The sequence below is a fragment of the Ictidomys tridecemlineatus genome, chromosome 5 (assembly GCF_052094955.1).
Source record: "Ictidomys tridecemlineatus isolate mIctTri1 chromosome 5, mIctTri1.hap1, whole genome shotgun sequence".
In the NCBI taxonomy this organism is placed as follows: domain Eukaryota; kingdom Metazoa; phylum Chordata; class Mammalia; order Rodentia; family Sciuridae; genus Ictidomys; species Ictidomys tridecemlineatus.
The window spans coordinates 200,530,437-200,553,660 of record NC_135481.1 but is presented as its reverse complement, the minus strand read 5'-3'; the positions used below and the strand labels follow the sequence as shown (position 1 = coordinate 200,553,660).

Here is a 23,224-nt window from a genome sequence, read left to right as displayed (position 1 = left end):
ATATCTTGGGAAAAATAGTAAATCTTGGGAAAATCCGAAGGGTGTAAATTGGTGACATGTTTTATTGATGATTCTGTACTTTGATAATTGTATGGCTGGGGGTCATATCCTGGAAGGATGTAGATTGGTGTGCTCTCAATCATGGTTAAGGAAATGTCATGTCTTGGCAAAGTTTTAAATTATATAATCAATGACGTATTGTGAAACTATAATGATGAGAAAAATTGTAATAAAAAGGGGACCCAGAGAAAGCAGGTTTAGCTCTCTCTCTGAAGATTGCTCAAACGGAATGACTCCTGACTAGGACTCCCTGGACCCCGCCGGGGCAGGACCCCGGCAGATGTTAACACTTTAGAGACAGCTCACCCAAGTCATAACAAGGGAAGAAACCAGGTTGAGGCTACATGGGAAATCTCTGCACTTTCTTTTCAATTTCTGTATAAAGATAAAACTAAGCCTGGCATGGTGGCACATACCTGTAATCTCAGCATCTTGGGAGGCTAAGGCAGGAGGATTTCGAGTTCAAAGCCAGCCTCAGCAACTTAGTGAGGCCTTAAGTAACTCTGTGAGAACCTGCCTCTAAATAAAATATAAAAAAGGGCTGGGGATGTGGCTCAATGATTAAGCACCCCTGGATTCAATCTCCAGTACCTCCACACCAAAAAAACAAACAAACAAACAAAAAAAAAAAAACATTAAACTACTCTAAAGTAAACCTTAGGACATGGTTATATTTTCTAAAACACTTACTTGTTTAATTATTAATACAGTTAATTACTGATAACTGACACTCTTAGCTAGTTCTGTATTTTATTATAAACATTCATAACACAAAAATCAAATAGTTCAAACTAATATAAAATTCAAAGTATGTGCTTCTTTTACATATTTCATGTTGAAGTAATAACATAAGTAAACTCCTTATATTTTTATGCTGTCACTAGGTTCTAGGTTTGCCTTCTTAAAATTTGATCACTAGAGAAGAAAAAAAAATTACATTTTAGAGATTCTATTTCAACTCCTGGTTTAACTTTACTGAAAGACTTTATATAAAAAAAAAAAGTCCTAATGCAAATTGACTCACTGTGACTGAATCATTTATCCCAAAGAATCCTTGTCTCTATTTTATTTCTATGCATACCTTTTTAGCAGAAATATAATCAAATATTTGTGACTGGGACAAATAGTCAAAGAAATAGTCATCTCCTCCAAGAACTCTGCAGGAAGTGGTGAGCCAAGAGAAGCAGAGGTGTCAGCTTGGTCCAGAAATTATATTAGATGATGCTGTGTTGTGAGAAAACACTCTACCTTTTAGAAATCACAAGGAGCTATGGATACCCACACCCTTGTATGAGTCAAACTCTAGTTGAACTTCAAAGTAATTTTTATTGTCACTAGCTCATCATGAAGCTAATGACAACTAAAGGATCTATGGATCTGGGGATGTAGAAAGATTTCCTAGCATGCAGGAGTCCCTAGGACCAACCTCCAGAACCACACAAAAAAAGAATTTGTGTCTTATTTTTGTAATCAAATAGAAAATGAATAATCACTCCTCTTAAGGAAACATGTTGGACCTAAAACACTTGAGACTCTCAGAATCAAAATACTCTCCTTACAGTGTATTGCATAGCTAGATCACCATACACAGTGGTGTCACAACATAAACCATGTTCACATTAAGCATAAAGTCAAAAAACAACAAAAAGGCTTTATTGACTGTTGATAAGAAAAATGAACATAATCTAGCTTAGGAAATTATTAACACATTGGAAACATATGATACTGACATCAAAATCCTCCAGGACAAGCCAGGCACTTTGACTCATGCCTGTCATCTCAGCTATTTGGGAGGATAAAGCAGAAGGATCACAAATTTGAGGCTGACATTAGCAATTCAGCTAGACCCTGTCTCAAAATGAAATTGAAACAAAGACTGAGTACATATGTAGTTCAGGGCTTGCATAGCACAAGCAAGGCCGTGGGTTTAATCCCCAGTGCCAAAAAAAAAATTCTCCAGTTGAGATATCTGACAACTATGGCAGGTACAGAACAAGGCAGAAGCCATTATGTCAATCTCCTCAAAATGATTAAAGTAAACCTGCACTTTGTTCAGCTCACAATACTAACATGTCTGATTTCTGCTTCTAATAATTCAAATGCAACCATTTAAATATGATCAAAAGTGCATGTACTTTTCTAATGAATCCAACAAATATGAGAGAGATACTCAACTGCATTCTGAAAGCCACTTTATAAGCACATAGGGGCACCAACATTAGGATAAAATGTAATCATGGCATTTACTACATGAAATAACCCTAAATACTAATAAATACATAATTTCAAAAGAAAGACAAATTTCTGAAATCAAAAGCAAATTGATACATTTTTAAATGATATTTTGAACAGAGGCAAACACTTAAAAGAGGTCTCTCACAAGAATTTTTGACAACATAAAGTATCATGCTCATTAGAAGGCCCATACCTTTGTATGCAAGGAATAAGAGAACTTTCTAATGAATATAGAACTTTAATGGGACATATGGAAATGCTTTCTAAATTTGAAATGTCATCATCGCTCTTCTCTTTTAAAACTGATTTGAAATTTTCTTAGAATAATTTCATATGAATTTGGAAGAGGCACTTAGGTATATGTGTATATGTGTAAATACATGATCTTTTTTAAATTTTTTTCTTTATTTTTAGTTGTAGTTCAACACAATACCTTTGTTTTATTTACTTATTTTTATGTGGTGCCGAGGATCAAACCTATGGCCTCGCACGTGCTAGTCGAGTGCTCTACTGCTGAATCACAACCCCAGCCCCAATACATGATCTTTTGAAACTATCTCTCTCATGCTTGAGTCCTGTCAAAGACATCTTCTGTGTGTGTGTGGTGCTAGGATGGACTCCATGGCCTCTCACATGCCAGGCAAGTGCTCTGCCACTGAGCTGCACACCCAGTCTCAAACATGTCTTAATAAATGGAAATTAATTAAAATCATTTTATTATGACCCTTTCCAAACAAGACAATTATCTCAAACAAAACAATTCTCTCCATCAAAAACAAAGTAAGCTAAAAGAAATTTTTAAAATATTCCTTATTGGTGTAATCAAATAGAAAATGAATAAAAAATACAAGTTCACAGAATTAAAAATCCTATACAGGGCTAGAGTTGTGGTGCAAAGGCAGAGCATTTGCCTGGCATGTGTTAGGCCTTGGGTTCAATCCTCAGCATCACATATAAATAAACAAAATAAATAAATAAAATAAAAAGATCCACTGACAACTAAAAAAATATTTTAAAAATTCTGTAGAAAATTGAAAGAATATTAATTAAAAATTGAATAGCAAAAACCTATTACACAGAACCAAATGCCATGGGGAATTACATAACAAAATAACTCTAAAATAAGAAAACTAAATGAATCAATTAGCATACAAAAGCTTGGACTGATACTTAGAGTTCTCCCACTGGATGGGATCCTGGGATCATCAGGGCTCAAGGCTGGCTGTCATCTGCCCTTTAACAAATTCTGATTTTATTTCAAATGTTCATGATCTATAGAGAATAAAAGAGAGAGAAAGGTGACTTTTCTAAATTTATTTTATGGTATGTCAAATTTTGATACTAGTCAAGATAATTCATCCAATGCAGGATGTCAGTGTTTATACAAAAGATGTTATTTGTGCACCATTACAAATATAATGCAAATTAGCACAGCAGCCAGGGAGCTGCTCATCCTAGACTAGCAGGGGCAGAGTCTGGAGGAGGGGGATGGAAGGTCAGGAAGAGGGGGGGCCTGGAAGATAAGTGGGGTCTGGAGAAGAGTCAAGGTCTTAAAGAAGAGGAGGGTTGGGCTGGGGTTATGGCTCAGTGGTAGAGCACTTGCCTAGCATGTGTGAGGCACTGGGTTCAAACCTAAGCACCACATAAAAATAAATAAACATAATAAAGGCATTGTGTTCATGTGCAACAAAAAAAAATTTAAAAGAGGAGGGGTGAGGTCTGCAGGAGGGGCAGGACAGGAAGAAGGGAAAGATCTGGAGGAGAGACAGGGTCTGAAGGAGGGGGAGAATGAGTCACAAGGGGGCAGGGCTTCACAGAGGGGTGGGACCTGAGGAAGGGACAGGCCCTAGAACATAAGTAGGACCTACAGGAGAGGCAGGGTAGAAATGAGGGGAAGGGTGGTTCAGGAGGACAAGCAGGGCCATAGAATATAGGTGGGGTCTAGAGGAGAGGCAGGGTCTGGAGGGGAAGGCTTTAGCAAGAGGGTCGTGGAGGGGTGGCTTCTTGCTAATTAAACTCTCCATCAAAAGAAAAATGTGTGGCTGTGGTAGCTCAGTGGTAGAGCGCTTGCCTAGCATGTGTGAGGCACTGGTTTTGATCCTCACCACCACATAAAAATAAATAAATAAAATAAATATATTGTGCCCTTCTACAACTAAAAAATTGAAAAAAAAATAAGCAGAGATTAAAGAAAAAGAAAAATGTGGTTCATGAGTTCGGTTCTACAAAAAACGAGATGTGGGCTGGGGATGTGGCTCAAGCGGTAGCGCACTTGCCTGGCATGCGTGCGGCCCGGGTTCGATCCTCAGCACCACATACCAACAAAGATGTTGTGTCCGCCGAGAACTAAAAAATAAATATTAAAAATTCTCTCTCTCTCTCTCTCTCTCTCTCTCTCTCTCTCTCTCTCTCTCTCCTCTCTCACTCTCTCTTTAAAAAAAAACGAGATGTATTTTTAATAATTCTGGCTTTGTTAGAAGTAATATATTTAAACTCAAGCGGCTCAAAAGGCTGAAGCAGAAGGATCTCAACTTCAAAACCAGCCTCAGCAAAAGCAAGGCATGAAGAACCTCAGTAAAACCCTGTCTCTATAATACAAAGTATGGCTGGAGATATGGCTCAGTGGTCACATGCAACAACAACAAAAAAGATAAGTACTGAGTTCAATCCCCAGTACCCAAAAATAAAAATTTAAAAAAAATTTTTAAATAACATAGTGGGCTGTTAACATACGGACTTTTCAATTTTTTCTATTATGTTAACACTGCAAGAAAAAGCAAACCATTTAAACACTAAGGAAAACAAGGAAGTGGACTGGGGTCCCCTTCCCTTAGCCTGTACATTCCTCCCTCCTCCCTGCCAGGTTCCCTAGAAACTACCCTGGGTCACTATGTTAAGATGATGAGAGTCACAGCCTAAGGAAGGGTCACTGCTGCACAGGGAGCCAGGATGAAATTGTGAAGGACAGAGTGGGGCTGACAGCCAAAGCTTCCCTCAGCTCTCAGGTCCAGAACAGGGTTTGCTCTTCATGCTTCCCACCATTCCCTCACCGGCTGCCAGAGCTGCCAGAAGCTTCTGAGCTGTCTCTCTGAGGCTGCTCTGAGGAAAAGGGAATCACAGGTGTCCCTCAAGACATGACCCATGAGGGTCCCCATGCTACGCATCTCCTCAGGCTGCTCTGAGCAAAAAACCCCAGGCTTCTCTAAAAATATAACCCTTGAGGGTCCCCAAGCCAGGCATCTCCCCCAGGCTACTCAGAGGAGAAGGAAACCCCAGGCATCCAAAGAGACATAAACCACGAGGGTCCACACACCAGGCATCTCCCTCAGGCCACTCTGAGGGGAAGAAAACCCAGGGCCTACATAGAGTTGCGACCCACAAGCCTCCCCACATCTGGCGTCTCCCTCAGGCCAATGTGAGGAGAAGGGAGCCCCAGGCATCCCTAAAACATGACTCACAAAAGTCCCTAAGCCAAGAGTCAATGCTGAGGCTGCTCTGAGGAGAAGGGAGCTCCGTGAGCCCCTGGAGGCATGACCCACGAGAGTCCCCAACCTGGGTCTCTCTCAATCTTCTCTGAGAAGGGAGCTCTGCCCCTCCATGTGGAGTGACCCAACACTCCCAGGAATGGGGCTCTCCCAGGTTGGTCCTGAGGGGGAAGCAGGCTCCTCACTTTCAAAAAAGGCGGCATTAAAGATGGTGGTGAGGACCCACCCCTGATTGACCACGCCCCCTTTGGCCAAGCACAGCAACCCTGGCAACTGCCCCAGGCAGCTCTGAGGAGAAGGGAACCCAGGGCTACTAAGAGACGTGACCCACGAGGCTCCCCAGGCCTGGCATATCCCTCAGGCTGCAGTAAGGATGAGGCTGCCCCGCAGTGTCCCTAGAATGTGACCCACGAGGGTCCCCAAACCAGGCGTCTCCCTCAGGCTGCTCTGAGGAGAATAGAACCCCAGGCATCCCTAGAGACACGACTCACAAAAGTCCCTAAGTCAAGAGTCCACCGAGACTGCTCTGAGGAGAAGGGAGTTCCGAGGGTCCCTGGAGGCATGACCCATGAGAGTCCCCAACCTGGGTGTCTCTCTCAATCTGCTCTGAGAAGGGAGCTCTGCCCCTGCCTGTGGAGTGACCCAACACTCCAAGGACTGGGGCTCTCCTGGATTGGTCCTGAGGGGGAAGCCAGCTCCTCACTCTCAAGGAGGCGGCCTTAAAGATGGCGCTGAGGCCCCGCCCCTGGCTGGCCACACCCCCTTCAGCCATGCACAGCAACCCTGGCACCCAGCAACCCTGGCGTCTGCCCCAGGCCGCTCTGAGGAGAAGGGAACCCCCAGCCTAATTAGAGACATGACCCACGAGGCTCCCCAGGCCTGGCATCTCCCTCAGGCTGCTGTAAGGATGAGGGAGCCAAAATGGTCCCCACACCAGGCATCTACCTCAGGCTGCTCTGAGGAGAACAGAATCCTGGACATCCCTAGAGACATGACCCAAGAGGGTGCCCGCACCAGGAATCTCCCTCAGGCCACTCTGAGTTGAAGGGAGCCCCAGGCACCCCTAGAGATGTGGGCCACGAGGGTCCCCACACCAAGTGTCTCTCTCAGGATGCTGAGGAGAAGGGAACCCCAGGCATCCCTAGAGACACAACTCACGAAAGTCCCTAAGCCAAGAATCAACACTGAGACTGCTCTGAGGAGAAGGGAGCTCCGTGAGTCCCTGGAGGCATGACCCACGAGCGTCCCCAACCTGGGTCTCTCTCAATCTGCTCTGAGAAGGGAGCTCTGCCACTCGCTGTGGAGTGACCCAATACTCCGAGGACTGGGGCTCTCCCAGGTTGGTCCTGAGGGTGAAGTCAGCTCCTCACTCTCAAGAGGCAGCATTAAAGATGGCGGCAAGGCCCTGCCCCTTCTTGACCACGCCCCTTTGGCCATGCGCTGTGCAGGGGCTCCTCCCAGCTCAAAGGCGGGGCCTCTCCTGGCTCCCTGGTGAATGTTAGCACCTTCTTCCACCCTCAGCAGTTAATGAATAAAATATGTTCCCACTGCTCTAACTAGGTCTGGCTGAGGAGTGGAATCTCAGAAGAGGAGAAATGGATTCCAGGAGAACCCCTCACTGCACTCCACCAGGCCAAGGGCTGCAGCAGCCTGAGACAGGCAGGCAGAGGCACAGAGGGAGGCAGCTACAGGGAGTCTAGACCCTCAGACCAAGGGCAGAGGCCAGAAACAGACCACCTCAGAGGCTTCGGGGACATGTAGTCTTTGAGACAGAGTGACTTAGCCAGGGACTGCTCCAATTCAGAATCAGGGGTTTTAAGAAAATCTGTTAATTCCCAGCCCAAGGTGATCACTGTGGGAGGGTAGAAGAACCTGAGCTCAGACCAAATTCCCAGTAGCCTATGAGAGCATTCTAGATCATTCAGTCTGTCCTGCCTATCCAGCTCTCACCATAGATGCCTCTGGGAGCTGCAGGCTACACAGATTCTGGGTTCTCAGGGTTTCTGGACAGTGTAGTCTGGTGCTCTGCTCACACAGTCTTTGCCCTTCAGGACCATGGAAGCTGTGTGCCATGTGCTGGCCCAGACACCCTGGAGAACCCTGGCAGTGAACTCTGGTGTTCTACCCATGCAGTCCTCACCACAGAAGCCTAGGGGTTACAAGTAGCACATTCACCCTCATACCACCAGAATTCTGGGTAGTGCAGTCTTGTATTCCACATTGTAGCCCAGCTGCAGAGGTCTCTGTGAGCTGCAGGCTACTCAGGCACCCCTAGTGATTCTGAACAGTGTAGCCTGGAATTATGCCCACTCAGCCCTCACTCCAGAAGTCTATGGGGGCTTCAAGTAGCACATTCAACATCATACCCCAACCCAGGATTCTGGGTAGTGCAATCCAGTCTTCTACAATGCAGCCCCCACTGCAGAGGTCTCTAGAAATTGCAGGCTACACAGTCACTCAGGCATCCCTAGGGATTCTAGACAGTGTATTCTGGTGTTCTGCCCATGCAGCATCACTACAGTGGATTCTGGGAGCTGCAAGCCCCCAAGGATCATGGGTATTATAGCCTAGTGCTATGTTCAACTGTACAGTGACTACTTAGAGCTCAGAGTCTCCAGGAATTCTGAGTATTGTAGTCAGTTCTACTCAGTCAGCTCTGACCACAGAGGTCACTGAGAGCTGTGGACCATTGATTATTCTGGGTGGTGCAATCCATCCTACCTAAGTGGACTTCACCCCCATCATGGCTCTGGGATCTGTGTAGCATAAGCCTACCTAGACACCCCTGAGGAGTCTGTGTAGTGCAATACAAAGTTTGCCCCGACAGTATTCAAAAGGAAGGTGTCTGGGAGTTGCAGGCCACCAGGGATTCGGGATAGCATAGTCTTGCCCTGTACCTCCATAGCCCTCACTGTGGAAGCCTCTGAGAGTTCCAGGCAACATGGACACGGGCACCTCCAAGAATTCTAGGTAGTATAGTTCAGCTCCCTACCCTGAAGCCCTCACTATTGCAGATCCTGGGAACTGCAATTCCTCCTGAGGATTCTGGATAAGGTAGTCCACTGTTTTGTCTACATGCCCCTACTGCAAGGGCCATGAGAACTGAAGGCCACATGCTTGCCTTGGTACTGAAGACCTCACTGTGGAAGCCTCCTGGAATTGCAGGCAGCACACTCACCAGTGTGTCCCCAGGAATTGTAAGTAGTATAGTCTGACCTGCATAATGTGAAGCTCTCACTTGGGAGGCCTCTGGAAGTTGCAGGCTGCATATTCACCTGGGCAACACACCCCACCAAGGATTCTGGATACTGTAGTTAAGCTCTGAGTCCAACAGTCCTCACAACAGAGGATCCTGAGAGCTGCTGGCACCAAGATTTGTGGGTAATTTAGTTCTGTGTTTTTCCTAATCACTGCAGAAAATTCTGAAACTGAAGTTCCCCCTTAGGATTGTGGGTAATTCAGTTCAGTGGTTTGCCCACTCAAAACAGAGGATTCTGGGAGCTGCAGTCCCTGAGGTTCTGGATAATGTAGTCTAGTGTTTGGCCTGCACATTCCTGCTGAAGATCACAGGAGCTGAAGATCCCATGCTTTCCCTGAGACCCTGGAGATTCTAGGAAGTGAGCTCTACCAACAAAACCATCACCACGAAATCTTCTGGGACTTACAGGGTTATAGGGTATGCAGGCATCCCCAGAGATTCTGAGCATTGAAGTCTGGTATTCTGCCCTTACAATTCTCACCCCCAGAGGCTCCTGGACAGAGCAGGCACCCAAAAGTAATTGGCAGCATAGTTTGATTTTTTGTCAGTACAGCCCTCTCTGCAGAGGTCTCTGCAAGTTGCAGGTCCCCAAGAATTATGGGTAGCACAGTCTGTCATTTGACCATGCTGCCCTCCCTGCAGAAGGCTCTGGTAACTGCAATGAGGATTCTACAGTTACCCAGGACTCTGAGTAGTGCAATCCATCATAATTTTTGCATCTCTCACCCTAGAGGCTCCTGAGAACTTCTTGCTGCATTTTCATGAGCCCTTACCCTCAGGTCCCAATGAGACTCCAGGCACTGGGCCCTCCCTGCACCATCTTGAGGGGGCATTTGTGTCCTCAGACACTCAAGCCACACAAAATACATTGACATACTCATGATAATGAGCAGCCAAAGCCTCAGTAAGAAATACTGTTGTAAAATAAGTTCTCCTAAAATATTACCTGAGAAAGTAAAAAACATGGCAGAACTTACTTCTCAGCCCACCAGGAAATGCACAGGAAGCTTCTTCCTCATGTTTTCCTCACATGGACCTCAGTCATCCTGAATCCACAGTGGAGCCTCCATGGGTAGGTGCCAAGGAGAAGGAAGCTCTGGTCCTCACCATAGACATATCCACCAGGCACCCTCAGTCCATGATATCTTTCCAGGTGTCTCCCCAGGATTAAAAAAAGAAGAAGAAGAAGAAAAACCTCTGGTCTACACCTTAGATAGAGCCTCTAGGAGTCCCTTATGTAGCATCTCTCAGGTGAGTCCCCAGGAGAAGGAAGTTTGATTAGGGCACAGAACACAGCCCCCAAAAGCAGTTGATCAGAGAAAGTTGTTCTGAGTGCCCCCTGCTGGCTACTGTGGGCAGTGAAGGATGCTGGGTGTTCACCGTTCAGAGCTGCACCCCCTTGTGCTAGGCACAGTGAAGCTCTTAAATTCATAGTTCTGACTATTCCAGGTCATGATTTTTTAAATCAAAAAGAAATAGAGCCTACCTCCTATGTCATGATCAGAATGGATGGAGATAGCAAACAGCAAAGAACATGGCCCATGGACAAAATTTCATTGATTTACTATATTTCAGCCATCATGTAGGGGAAACAGTGAAATTTATAAACTGGAATAAGAAAAATTTTAAAGCATTAAAATTTAAAGTAGAGACCCCAAATTTGAAGTACTTACATGTAAGTCTTAAAGTACAATCATTCTTTCAGAAAATCTTGAAATGTTTATAAAGAAATCAAATGAAATATAAATAAATACAGACATAGTCTTTGTTCAGGTCTCAATATAATTAAGATGAAACCACCTCAAACCTGATCTGAAGATTCAGTGCATTCCAGAAATTCCCAACACACTCTTTTTAAACCTAGACTAGATATCACTGACTTCAACAGGACACACACTTCAAGAAGCCACACATATGGATGCCAGAACCTATCAAAATACTCTCTAGATTTACATTTAAAGTGGGAAACTGTAAAACTCTAGAAGATGTGCATGACCACATGTTTCATGATGAGGTTCTAAATACACCCCACCCCCCCAAATCCATGAAAGCTATGAATGTTGCTCAGTGGTTAAGCACCCTGGGTTCAAACCCTGCTACCAAACAAACAATAACAACAAGAAATCCATGAAAGAAAAACCTGATAATGTGGAGTGTATTAAATTCCTCTGTTAAAAAAATCATATTAAGGAAATAAAAAGACAAATCAAAGACTGGGGGAATCTTTGGAAAGTATATGTCTAAAACAAACTTGTGTAAAAAATATAGTAAGACTCAACAATAAGACAACATAATAGGTAAAGATATGAACAGACAACTCACAAGAAAGATACGGGATGGTAAAGAAGCATAGAAATGATTCTTAGTATCACCTGTCATGAGGAAAGCACAAACTAAGACCCCAAGTGCACTGAACACCTACCGAGCTGCTAAGGTCTTTAGTAAGTGTAGTATCAACCATGAGGATGATAAACAGCCACAGGCACTCTTGTGTGTTGCTGGAAGAGCACACAACAGTTCAACACTATCAAAAAACTGACCATTTTCCCCAAAGTTAGACATGGTGTCACCACATGGTCCTAAAAATATAGACAACTGCCTCAAAAATGTATATCTAGATAACAGCAAGCCATTAAATATAGTAGTTCTATTCACAATGCCCTAATACCTTAAGCAATCAGGATGTGCTTCAATGGGTAATAAAATAGCATAACTGCTATGAATCTATGCTATGGAGGCCCTGGTGTCTCTGAGCTCCCCCAAGTCTCTACTCTGGACTGCCTTTACCTTTGCACACCTCACAGAGGGAAAAGTGAATTCTGAATAGAAACACCTGTACATGCAGCTGATAAACTCAGGCTCAATATGCAGTTGCTGCCTATGGAAAGAGATTAAAAAGTTCTGGATGTGGGTGGTAAACTTAGAAAAATACAAGCACAACAACCCAGGCCTACATCTTTGTTCATAGGAGCTTCCTGGGGAACAACAGACAAACATGGAGGCAACTCCAGGATCCCCAAAGAACCACATCTAGGGGAGAACCTGGAGATGGCTGTCATTAGGGCCCCTGTGTCTCACCTCTGATTAGCTAAGAGGACATTATGCTACAGCTTCATACCTCCATCCCAACTTTTAATTTCATCTCTTTCCACAGGTTGAAAATGCATCCTGAGCTTGGATTCTGTTGATTGATTAGCTTGTTTAATGTTGCAAAGAGAGCTATTCCACTACCTAGTCTTGATGCAAAACCTCTGAAATTCACTGTTCCGGTTATTCAACATACATTTGCATATTTTTGGCTAAAATAGATCTAAAAGGATGGTTTAGCAGTTGTTGGGGTTTGCACACTCTGCCATCTGAGCAACTTTCTCTGTGTACAGAGGCTGCAGAGATGTCATCTGTTTTCCCTTCATTTTCATTGAGCCATAGTGGCCCTGAGGTTAGCAACTGTAGCTCCAACCCACCAAAATTCTGCAGGTCTCCTCCAGCAAGCAGAGTGTCCCTGTCTCCCGGGGACTGGTGGCAGCTCTGTGAGAGTGGAGCAGAACAGGTAAGCACGTCCTCGGGCTGGGGAGCCTGGAGGAGAAAGGGCAGAGCCGAGGTGCGCGGATACCAGACCCACAGTTTCCACTGCAGGATAAGCCAAGCACCTTTCAGAAACTACAACCTGGCTTCTGTCCGCCGGGTACCTCCAATGGGCGGCACAAACAGGGGACCTTTTTGGCAGCAGAGCATGGAGACCCAGAACCCCTGAAGCCACACCTGAGAAGGGCGAGTGCCCTCCAGGCTCCATAAAGTCAATCCAGGGTGCTGGAGTGGGAGAAAGGGCTGAGTTCCAGGTCGTGATTTCTGAGTTCTAATTCCGCTGCACCCTGCCCCAAGCCTGTGTGGTTTGGCTATGTGACTTAACTCTGAGCTGTAGTTTCCCACCTGCGCCAGGCGGTGGCAGTGCTGTCCTGGTTCCCGCCAGATGGGCAGGGAGATGCTGGTGCTTTCAGGGTTGGAAAGCACTCTGGGGCTCTGTAGCACTGCCACCACCCTCGGTGCATGGATCCTGCTCTCCTCTCCATAGCTCTGTATTCAGTTTGTACTCACGCTTCAAGTCACTGCAGCCATAACGTAATTCCACATAGGTACTCGCCCATTCTTCAAGATACCCCACATTGTTTGGAGAACCATGCAGTAAATGCCCTCATTTGCGGGGCTGGGATGTGGCTCAGTGACTGAATGCTTGCCTCATACATGTGAGGCCCTGATAGGCATGATGTGGTGTTTACACATGATATTGAGGCTGGGACAAAGTTATGTCTAGGAATAGTGACTGAGCCTATGTAAGGAGTTTTGAGAACTGTTGAGTAAACACCCAGGCCCTGCCTCTCTGATCTTGAGTCTGAATTATCCAATTAACAGGTGGAATGGGAGCTACTTCTACATAGCATATATGAAAGCAATTCACAGAAGAAAGGCAGAAAGGAAGATTGCAGAAGGGATCTTACACTTGGCTGGGCTCTGGGCACTGCTCTGACCTGTGGCACTTCCACATGGGGCAATAAGGCCCGCCTACTTACTGCCAGTAGGTTCCCTGTCCTATATACAACAGGTTGTCCACATCTTGGACACAAGAGTTTTCCACCAAGGCCTTCTGGGTTTCAGCAGAAGTTCAGTGTCTAAGCCCAATGGATACTACTGGAAAGAGCAGGCAGCTGCAAAAGGGGGATGTGAAAGGCTGGCCAAGGGGAAGTAAATGCAGGTTTGCCCTTGCACAGAAATGAGATTTCAGTGAAATGGGCTTTCAGTGGACACACTTTGTGCAATAAAGTGGCTAACTCTGAGATAAACAAGATTGATAAGCATTTAGCCTAACTAACCAAAATGAAAAGAGAGAAGACTTACATTAATAAAATTAGAGATGAAAAAGGGGAAATCACAGACATTACAGAAATTCAGCAGAACATTAGGGACTATATTGAAAACTTATATTCCAATGAATTGGAAAACCTAGAAGAAATAGACACAGACAACCTGCTAAAACTGAATCAAGAGGACATAGAAAACCTAAACAGACCAATAAGTAGGAATGATATATAGAAACCAAAAAAAATGCCTTCCAAAAAATAAAACCCTGGGACCAGATGGATTCTCAGCTGAATTCTATCAGAAATTTAAAGAAGAACTAAAGCCAATACTCCTCAAATTAATCCATGAAATAGAAAGGAATGGAGCACTTCCCAGTTCATTCTATAAAGCTAGTATCACTCTCATATCAAAACCAGATAAGGACACATCAAGTAAAGAACACTGCAGACCACTATCATTGATGAACTTAGACTTTTAAAAAATATACCTAATAAAATATTATCAAATCATGTTCAACAACATACTAAGAGGATTGTACATCATGATCAACTTGGTTTTATACCAGAGATGCAAGGATGGTTTAATGTACACAGATCAATAAATTTAATTCATCACATAAGTAGAATTAAGGGCAAAAATCATTTAGTCATCTTGATAGGCACAGAGAAAGCCTTTGATAAAATTCAGCACAAAATTTGTCAAAATAAAAGCTATGAAGAAACTAGGGATAGAAGGAACCTACCTCAATACCCTAAAGGGTATATATGAAAACACCTAAAGCCAACACCACAGTAAACAGGAGAAACCTGAAAGCATTTCCTTTAAAATCAATAACAAGATAAAGATGTCCACTCTCACCACTCCTGTTTAATATAATTCTAGGAAGAACAATTAGACAAGAGAAGGAAATAAAGGGATTAAAAGTAGGAAAGAAAGAAGTCAAATTATCACTGTTGGCAGATGATTTGGTCCTATACTTAGAAGACCAAAAAAAATTCCACCAAAAGCCTATCAGGGCTAATAAGCAAGTTTGTCGAAGTAGCAAGTTACAGAATCAACATAAAAAATCAGTAGCTTTCCTATGCATCAATAATTAATCTGCAGAGAAAGTAATCAAGAAAACAATTCCATTCTCAATAGCCTCAAAGACAATAAAATACCTGAATAAAGCTAACAAAGGAGGTGAAAGATCTCTACAATGAAATCTATAGAACATAGAATAAAGAAATTGAAGATGACTCAAGAAGATGTAAATACCTCCCATGTTCATGGACACAAATGTGAGCTTTCAAGTCCCCATCTTTTTTCTGATGTGGCTCACAGGAGTCAGAAAGCAGTGTACTTAGTACTGCCAATTCACCACAAAGCCTATCTTTCAAACATATCTTAAATAATAAACTTGAACAGGCAGGTGACAAAAATCAGGGAAAAGAAGTCATAAAGAGCATATCCCTTCATGCCCTCTCCAGGTCCCACCTCCCAGTACCTTCAGCAACATGGAAGGTCCTTAACCCCTGTACTTTTGCTTTTCATTTAATAATTTACTGAATAATTTCTCATGGTGATCACCTGAAACTTCAGACCCTCAATCCTCCCCAAACTTGTGGGAGGGCACAAGTTCCAATGAGTTAATCACAGAGCTGGTTCCACTGCACCCAGCCATCCAGAGCCACCCAGAAATCATAGACCATGGTTAACCTCCCTGGCTGCAAATAAACACACTGCTTCATAGATTCAAGGATCAGGAGGTTAGTGCCAGGAAACTGGGTCAAAAACTTTTTTTTTTTTTTTTGGTACCAGACATTGAACCCAGGAACACTTAACTATTGAGCTCCATCCCCACACCTTTATTTATTTATTTATTTATTTATTTATTTATTTATTTATTCAACTATTTTATTTTTTGATAAGGTCTTCCTAATTTGTTCAGGATGGCTTTGAATTTGTATTCCTCCTGCCTCACCCTCCCCAAGGCACTAGATTAACAGGCATCCAACACTGTGCCTTGTCCATATTTCTTATTATGACTCACCAACACACATAAAGAAATAAATGGCATATATATATATATATATATATGCCTTTCAACTTGAAAAAGAACTTGAATACAAAGTGCACTAGCAAATATGAAAAGATGCTTAACGTCTCATTAATTATGGTCATGTAAGTTAAATTCACAGTGAAATTTCCTCACTCCTGTTAATATAACCATTTTCAAAATAATTTAAAATAGCAAGCATTGGTAAGAATGAAGACAAATGTGTAACCTGTGTGTGAAATAATTGCAGTTTCATTAAAAAGTTAAAATTAGAATTATTAGAATTATCATAGTACTTAAGTCTGTTCCTAGGTTTTTACACCAAAGAACTGGAAGAAGATATTCAAAGCAAAATGTGTATGTGTTCTTTGCATCTGTTTCAGTCATGAAAATGAAGGACAGGCTCCGAAAGAGTTCCAGGAAGAAAAATGTGGATCTGAGTAAAAAATTATAATAGCTATGGTGTTTCATCCCCCATTAAAAAAAAAAAAAGAAAAGAAAAACTGTCAGCTCTTTTCACGGAGCACAGCAGACCTGTGATTCTTGCTCTCATAGAACACCAGTTATGCTGTCTCCATATACAGCACAGCAATCCTGTATGTTCCTGACATGTGCAACTCTGCAACTGTTTACATTTTAGATATCAAGTTTCTTAGATCTACCAGTAGACATGATCAGCCTTAAGAATCCTTCCATCAGAAAACTCCAGTTTTCTGGATATAGAATTCAACAGTATTGCATATCTATCCATCAACAGAACTCCAGTCACCTGTCTGTACAATTGGTGCCCAGAAGCCCTGAGTTTCCTGCTATTGTTATCCCAATTGCCTGGCTTTGAACATGAACAGAAGCAGCCCTGGCATTGTGGGTCTCCAAATAGATTCCACCAGCCATGGTAATTCTGAGACCATGAGCATTATAGACCACTAGCTAGCAATGAAAATTCTGGACAGTATGATTTCCTGACCATATAGAATGCCATTCTCCTGTTCCTGATGTACAGCCCATCAGTACTATGTGTCCACGCATCATGGAAACCAAGTTGCCTGGCTTTTCTACAGCAGTCCATCAGTCCTTCACATCCTGCCATCATAAGAACCCATTTCCCTAGCTGTCCACAAACAGCAGAGCAAATTTGTAAGTCCTGACATCACAGATCCCCAATTTTCTGTGACTTCCATGTAAATTCAAGAAGCCCTGCAATTTCTGCCATCATAGAAACCCAATTGTCTCCCTTGAACATACACACCAGCAGCCCCAGGAATCCTGTCATTAAAGAAACCCATTTTCTCTGCTCTCCACATTAAAACCAGCAGCCTGGCAATTCCTGCCATCATACAACCAAGTTAACTTGCTCTCCAAGTAGATCCCAGCAGGACTGTGAGGCATACCATAAATTCCCCTTGCTTACATATGGAGTTCAGCAGCTCTGTCAATCCTGCCATCATACAGCCCAGTAACCCAGTGAATTCTGCCATCTTACAACACCAGTTACCTCCATGTGGACACCAGCAGTCCTTGGATTTCTGATATCATGGAAACACAACTTTCTATGTCTCCATGATGATTGCAGCAGCCCTATGTGTACTGCTGTCATAGACACTAGTTCCATGTCTTTCTATCTAGAAGACAGTAGTCCTAGTTGTCCAGTCATCAATAGAATCCCAGTTCCCATACTACCAGAGTCCAGCAGTACTGTGAGTCCTACCATCACAGAACCACACTTCCCTGAGATTTCTCATAAATCTTGGAGCACTTCAAGTCTTATTAACAGAACATCAGCTTCCTTGTTCGCCATATAAAAAAGCAGCAGCTCTGGGAGTCCAGACATCATTGACTCACTATTCCATTGCTTACCACTCAAAGCCATCAATTCTGAACATCCTACCATCACAGGCTGAAGATCCCTTTGCTACACAATGAGTTCAGCAGTCAAGTATGCACTTCTCATAGAAAATCAGTTCTGAGGCACTACACAAAGATCCCTACAGACCTGGAAGTTCTGTCATCAAAGACTCCAGTTCTGTGCCATTCAACATAGACCCCAGTATAATGAAGAGTCTGGCCATCACAGAAACTCTGTAATCTTGCTCTCTACATAAATAATATCAGTATTGTGTGTTCTTCCTTCACAGTATCTTAGTTCCCTGGTTCTCCAAATAGAGCACAGAGCTGGAAATTTTTGTTCCCCTAAAACCCCAGTTACCTGGCTCTAAACATATACCTAGCAATGCTGAGACTCCTTCCACTATAAAATGCCAGTTTCTTGAGTCTCCTCATGAAACCCAATAGTTTGGGCTGTCCTACCATTGTTATGCTTGAATTCGGGACCCCCAAAAGACCACCAGAGACCAATATCGATGTAAACAGCAAAGAGATGTTGATTGTGAGCTAGCTCAGTCCTCCGCATGCACACACAGCAACTGGTGACGCTGAAAGGCCCCATCCCAGGGTTTGCAGCAGTTTTATATATTCTTTGGAGAAAGCAGGGATGCCCACATACATCATAGCATCTCTTAGCAAATCATCACACACCCATGGGAAAATCAAACAACAACTCTAAAACATAATTAGCACATTCATTGGCAGGAACAAGATGGGTAGGGGTGATTGGTTACTACAAGAGGGGGGATTCATTTGAACTGATTGGTTTAAGCCAAGAGGGTTGTTGATGCTGAACTACATGGTTTCCCAACATGTTATCAACCACCATAAACTACTGGGAGGGTCATCTGGCATCCCAGGTACTTCCCTGTCTCATGCTGATCGGTGGCTGCTAGGGGATTGCTATGGATCCCCACCTAGCCTGACTGAATCAGGGACATCCAGTGTAGCAGATCTCTCCTGTTATTTGTAGATAAACCACTTAGCAGGGTGGGAATGTGCCTAGGAGTGCTCTGTGGGTCTTTCCAAGGGCAAAGGTCATGTCCCTTCCTTGGACAGGCTTTGCTCTGAGGTAGAGGCTGGTTTTTCACCATCATAGCACATCAGGTCCCTAGGTCTCTACATAGAGCACAGCAGTGCTGGTTGACCGGCCATCAGAGAACTCCTGCTCCCTGGAACCCCATGTAGAGACAACAAGCCATAAGTGACCACCATCATAGAATCTCACTTCCCTGGTTCATCACATATAGCACAACAGCCCTACAGTCTTTCCATAACAGACCCAGATTTTCCTGACTCACCATGGAGAGTCAAGTAGCCTTATGATAAACACCATCATAGGACTCCAGTTCCCTGAATTACCTCATAGAACTCAGAAGATATGGACATAATGCCATCAATGTAACACAAGTTTCTTGTCTCAGTATCAGGAGCCCAACAGCTCCAATGAGTCATGTCATCAAGAAAATCCCAGTTTCCAGTATTTCCACAATAAGTCAGAATTCCCTATATTCCTGCCATCATAGAATCTGTTTCGTGGCTTTGAACAAAGAGACCAGCAGTCTTTTTTTTTTTTTTTTTTTTTTAGTTCTCGGTGGACACAACATCTTTGTTGGTATGTGGTGCTGAGGATCGAACCCGGGCCACACGCATGCCAGGAGAGCGTGCTACCGCTTGAGCCACATCCCCAGCCCGAGACCAGCAGTCTTATAATCCTGCTATCATAAAAATCCAGTTCCCTTGTGCTCAAATAGAGTCTACCATCCCTATGAGTCTTGTCATCAAATAACACAACTGTTTGGGCTAAGCAGAGTCTAGTGAACCATGAGTCCTGACATCATACAATTCCAGTTACTGGCTCTCCATGTACATCCCTTTGGTACTTAGACATCAATAGAATTATAGCTCAATGTCTCACCACATAGATTCCAGCAGTCCTGAATAGTTTCCCATCATAGAACCCCACATTCTTCACTCTCCACATAGAATCCAGCAATTCTGTGAATCCTGAAATCCACTTCCCTGACTCTCCACATAAAATTCAGAAGACCTGTTTTCTTTCATCATTAGAATCCCAGTCCTGGGCTATCCAAACAGTACTTAGCAACACTGGAAATCATGTCATCAGAAATGCCACTTCTCTGGTACTCCTTGTATAATTCTGCAGCCTTATGAGGCTTGTTATCCATATAAATCCTTTATTACTAGTCCAACACATAGAGTCCAGTAGAACTCCAAATCATGCCATCAATAAAACTACGTATCCCTGGCTCTCCATCAAGTCTATAATCCTTTCAAGCCCTGCCATCATAGAATCCCATTACCAGGAGTACCACAATGTGTGCCATCATAGACACCCTGTTTCCCACCTCTCCATATGTTATCTAAATGTGCTGTGATTCCTACCATAATAGTACTCCATTTTCCTTGGTCTCTACCTAGCACTCAGAAGACCTCAGAATCCTGCCCTAATAGGTCCTGGTTTCCTGGCTCCTCACAAAGTGCCCTGCAGCTTTACAACTGCTGCCTTTCTAGAACTCCAGTATCCTGGCTCTCCAAAAAGAGCTCAGTAGAAAAACAATATCCTGTTTTTTCATAGAGTCCAATCTTGTGTTTCCTTCCAATTTAGATATCATGTTCTCTGGCTCTCCACAAAATGCTCAGCATTTCTACAAGTTCTGCAACTTTATAAAGCCAGTTCCCTTACTCTTCATATACAGTCCAGCAGCTTTCAGTGTACTGCTATCATAGAACTAGGGTTCCTTAGATCTCTGAACAGACTCCAGAAGCCTTGGGTGTTCTGACTTAATAGATCCCCAGTTCTCTGGCAATCTGTGAAGAGGCTGCAGTCCTGAACATCAAGCCATAATGAACTTCCAGGTTCACCATGTAGAGCCAAGAAGCCCTGTGAAACCTACAAGCATACAACATTAGTTTCATGGGACTCCACATAGAACTGAACATCCTTGCACATTCTGCCATCACTAGAATCAACATGGTCCACCTCTCCATCAGGAACACAGAATCCCTTGAGACCTGCCATCATAGAACTCCAGTTTCCAGCTTGGAATGCAGAGATCACCAGCCCTTAGTGAAAAACATAGCTCCCTGTCACTGCACATAAAGATCAAGATCCCTAAAGTGTTCTGCAATCATAGAATCCCATTTTCCCAATTCTCCATGTAGATTACTGTAGCCCTTATAATCCTTCAATTACAGAAGACAAGTTAGTTCCTTGGCTTCCCATATTCTGCCATCTTAAAATACCATTAACACCCCACCTTTCATACAGTCAGCATCCCCAGGAATCCTGAAATCTAAAGTACCTGTCTTCCATGGCTCTCTAAGTAGAGTTCATCTGCCCTGGGAATTCTGCCATCCAAAGAAATACTGTTCCCTGGTCCTCTTCCTAGAACCAACAAGTGCTGCCTATCCAGTTATCTTAGAATCCCTTTCTCTTCTCCATGAGCAGAGAAAATCTGTGAGCCCTGAATTCATAGAACACCATTTCCTTGGGTCTTCCATGTGAATCCCAGCAACTTGAGAATCCTGAAATCATAGACATCCAGTTTCTTCTCTCTGCACACAAAGATCCTCAGGATTGCAAAACTTGCCATCCTAGAACCCCATTCTCTGGCTCTCAATGCAAAGCCCAGCAACCCAGTGTATCTGGTAAGCATACAGTCCAGCTCCCTGATGATCACACAGAGGTCAACAATACTGTGAGTACTGCCATCACAAAAATCCACTTTCCTGGCACTCCAGGGAGAGCCCAGCAGCACTGGGAGTTCCTCCATCATTGACACCTATGTCCCTCTCTCCACATAAAAGTCAGCATCCCTATGAGTCCTACTAATATAGAACCTCATTCTCTGTTGTTTTACAAGTGTCTACTAGCCCAGTGTCACAATAGGCTCTAGATCCCTGATGTTTGCACAGAGCTCAGCAGCACTGCATATATCATATTATACAAACCCAGATAGAAATCCTGGCACTCCAGATAGAGTCAAGTAACCCTGGAAGTTCTTCCATTATAGAAAGAACGGACACTGAATTTCAGAGGGGGCCAGAAGCACTGTCACTATAGAAACCTAGTTTCCTGGATCAACACATGGAACCCAGCAAACTTGGGTGTTGTGATCATATATCCCCAATACAATATACTGCTAAAACAATTTTCTGAAAATCATAAGCCATGGAAATAGGTTTCTTATTTTCAATTTTAAAGTTACTTTGATAGTTACTCAAAATTTTAACAAGAAACAAAGGAAAAAAACAAGAAGAAGAAGATTGGGTGCCTAGCCTCCCTGAGTGAATGGCACACTGTCCCAGTGCTTGGAGATGCAGGTGCTCTCAGCCTCCAAGAGTCCCTCCAGCTAATTACAGCTCTGACCTCTAAGAGGCAGGCTCCAGAGCAGCGCAGATCCCTCTGCATTAAGGATGCGACCACCGCCTGCGCGGTCAGAGGGAGCTGTCCCTCTCCACCTGACCTTCACCTTAGGACCTTGGTGCCTAGTCAGAGTTCCCGAAGGCGGCTGTGGACAGGGCGCCCCTCTCCCCCGCGCTGCCATATCCGCAGTGCCATATACCAGTGGCAGGAGCCTCCGCGCCCCAGCCATCCCCCCAGCAGGCCGCCATCCTGCCTGCCGCGCCCGCCCTCTCCCTCTCCGATGCCTCCGCAAGTGGGAAGCCTGCGCTCACCTGGGCGGAGGCAATCACGACGGACAGCAAACCCACAGTAGTGTCCAGGTGAGCTAATGGTGTGCACGGGAGGACCAGCGGAAGAGAGAAGGAAGCAGTGGGGCGCACAGGGCTGCCTGCCATTGCGCACTCGGGCTCCGTCTAGCCCCCTGAGCCTCAAGGGCGGGGTCTCTTTCCAGGTGGCGATCTGCGCGGTTCCGGCTGCTGGAGCTGGGGTTCCGGGTGAGCGACCCCAGGCCTCTTTTTGCTCACCCAAGTGGCCTCCCAGGAAAGCTAAAGCCAAGGCTGCCCGGTGTCCTTGCAGCAGGAGGTTCCATAGAAAATGGGATTGTGCTCTGTTGCCCAGTATTTGAGTCAAATTCAAGACCTCTCAAGTGATCCTCCTACCTCAGCCTCTGAGACAAAAAATTTAAGAACCACTCCTCTAAATAAACCCTGTGTCTTTCTGACTTGCCACCTCTCTTTTCACCTTGGTTCTTGCTGTTCTGAGTGCCTAGAATGTCCTTGCCTTAATTAAAATCCTCACCATTGTTTAAGGTCCATCTTACTATGTACCTCATCATCACTCCAGCCAGAAGGCTCCCTCAATTCTGTTTTCCGACATTCCATGAGGACGTAACCATCTCTGCAAATCCTGCTCTCCACAAGTCAAGGTTCCTGACTCTCTACATAGACCCCAGCTCTACTACCATGATAAAATCCCAG

At 44.1% G+C, this 23,224-nt stretch overlaps 1 long non-coding RNA gene across 1 annotated transcript; it reads left to right on the top strand.

The window, feature by feature from the left end:
* The first annotated feature begins 22,216 nt into the window (after positions 1-22,216).
* On the top strand, positions 22,217-22,975 carry LOC144377621 (uncharacterized). Its single transcript, XR_013438613.1, has 2 exons — positions 22,217-22,567; positions 22,699-22,975. It is a non-coding gene; the product is annotated as an uncharacterized LOC144377621 (long non-coding RNA).
* The last annotated feature ends 249 nt before the right edge of the window (positions 22,976-23,224 follow it).